This window comes from Bubalus kerabau, chromosome 1, assembly GCF_029407905.1.
Source record: "Bubalus kerabau isolate K-KA32 ecotype Philippines breed swamp buffalo chromosome 1, PCC_UOA_SB_1v2, whole genome shotgun sequence".
Taxonomy (NCBI): domain Eukaryota; kingdom Metazoa; phylum Chordata; class Mammalia; order Artiodactyla; family Bovidae; genus Bubalus; species Bubalus kerabau.
This window is the reverse complement of record NC_073624.1, coordinates 21,698,384-21,701,097: the sequence shown is the minus strand read 5'-3', so window position 1 is coordinate 21,701,097 and position 2,714 is coordinate 21,698,384.

Below are 2,714 nucleotides of genomic sequence, written 5' to 3'. Positions count from 1 at the left end.
TCTCTTTGTGTCATCTTTGATTACTTTCATTAGTATCTTTTAGTTTTCTGAGGACAGGCTTTTTGCCTCTTAGGTAGATTTATTCCTAGGTATTTTATTCTTTTTGCTGCAATGGTAAATGGAATTATTTCTTGGATTTTTCTTTCATAATCTTATGTTGTTAGTGTAAATGAATGCAAGAGATGTATGTGTATTAATTATATATCCTGAAACATTACTAAATTCATTGATTACCACTAGTGGTTTTCTGGTGGCATCTTTAGGATTTTCTATGTACACTATCATGTCATCTGCAAACAGTGACTGCTGTCTTTCTCTTCCAGTTTGGATACCTTGTCTTGTTCCTGATCTTACAGGAAAGGCTTTCAGTTTTTCACTATTGAGAATGACGTTTGCTGTGGGTTTGTTGTATATGACCTTTATTATATTGAGGTAGGTTTCCTCTGCCCATCTTCTGGAGCATTTCTTTAATCATAAATGGGTATCACATTTTGTCAAAAGCTTTCCTGCATCTTTTGAGATGATCATAAGGTTTTTATCCTTCAATTTGTTAATATAATGTATCACATTAATTGATTTGCATATATTGAAGAATCCTTGCCTCCCTGAGCTAAATCCTACTTGGTCATGGTGTATGACCCTTTTAGTGCATTGCTGGATTCAGTTTGCTAGTATTTCATGGAGGATTTTAGCATCTATGTTCATCAGTGTTATTGGCCTATAATTTTCTTTTTTGAAATACCTTTGTTTGGTTTTGGCATCATGATGATGGTGGTTTCTTACAATGAGCTTGAGAGTGTTCCTCCCTCTGCAATTTTTTGGAAGAGTTTGAGAAGGATGGATGTTAGCTCTTTGCTACATTACTATTATCTGAAGTCTATAGTCTAGGGTTCACTCTTTGTGTTGTGTATGCTACAGATCTTGAAAAATGAATCCATCATTGCAGTACCATATAGCATAGTTTCACTGCCTTAACAGTCCCCTGGGCTCCACCTTTTCATCCCTTTCAACCTCTCCACCTTGGCCTTTCAGATGGATCTTTTCACTGCCTCCATAGTTTTGCCTTTTCCTGAATTTGGAAAGGTAAGTTATTGAAATTTAGAGTATGTAGCCTTTTCAGATTGACTTCTATCACCTAGTAACCTGCATTAAAGGTTCTTTCATGTTTTTCTTGAGTTAACTGCTTCTTTGTTAAGTCCCAGGATATTATGCCATTGTTTGGAAAGTCTAAAGTGTGTTTAGTTATTTATATATTGACAGGCATCTTGGCTGCTTCCAAGTTTTGGCAATCATGAATACAACTGCTATAAACATACCTGTGCATATTTTGCAAAAACATTCGTTTTCAAATTATTTGTGTAATTTTTGGATCATATGATGAGTATATGATCAAAAAGTGAGATTTTTTGATATGATGAGTATAATAATGTCTTAAGAAACTGCCAAACTATCTTCTAAAGAGTCATCTGCTTTTTATTATCACCACTTGGTGAAACTTCTAAATCATTTCAAGGACTAAAGTAATTCACCAGAAAAAAAAAAAATTGTTCAAAGGCCACTTTCTGCAGTTACTGTCTTAAGAATATGTTCGTAAAGTCTATTCCAACTGAACCAACCTCACTGTGGACAGATCCTTAGCTTTGATATCTGATCACCCCAAAAAAGGGTGATGAAAACAGGTGATGACATATTCAAGATCATTTAAAAATTAAAAAGAAATATCCATGATTCACACATTCAAAATGGAGCCAGGTAGCCATCCATGGATGTGGTGTCAGACATGTTCTTAAATCTCTGAGAACTTGAACTTTAGGGACTATATCAAACTCAAGAATAACACCAGCATTTTTTTTTTTTTTGCACATGCCCTGCAGCATGCAGATGGAACGTGTGCCCCATGAAGTAGATGCTTGCAATCTTAACCACTGGACCACCAGGAAAGATCCCAACAGTTCTCAGAACAATGTCTGCAGCTGCAGGCCAGCTGCAAACATAATTTCAAAGTACCCTCTTCCCCTACCTGCAACTATGTAACCATTTTGACCTCCAATCAATTCTTACTTTAAAAAGCACCTTTATTTCTTGCCAACTCCAATCCTAATTCTTGTAGCAATTTATGTAGCATTGTAGTTTGGGTTTTTATACATTTCCCCTATTTTGTAATCCAGGGGTAGTTTCAATGATTTTGATCTGTGGCTCCTGAGAGATAACACTCCTAACAAACCACAAATCAAGGCCTTCTGAATATGCATGTGTGTCCTCAACCAGAGTTTCTGTCCTGGTCACCTCAGGACAGAAACACCAAGAAGTCTTGGTTACCTCAGATTGAACCTCAAAGAGACAAAGCCTGTCCGCATCTCTGCTAGGCCAAGGCGATTTCCAGGCTGTGACACCTTCTGCATACTTTCTTTTGCTCTGCCAGGAAGGCACCCAGAGTGGCAGACAGCCTGAGAAGAGGTTCATTCTCTTAGATCCACCAGTAGCCCACCAGCCCCCATCAGACATTTGGCAGTTTGAAGAGGAGCCAAATACCAGCAACCTTCAGGCATCCTGTTTCCTCCTGTTCTGACTTCCTCTTCCGGCTTGAAGCCCTGAGAAACAAATCACAGGAAGCAGAGCTGGGTTGAAACAAAGCCAGTAAAAAAAAAAAAAAAGAAAAATCAATAAATAAAACAAAGCCAGTATGTGACATCCAGACTGAGGGATACCTAGTG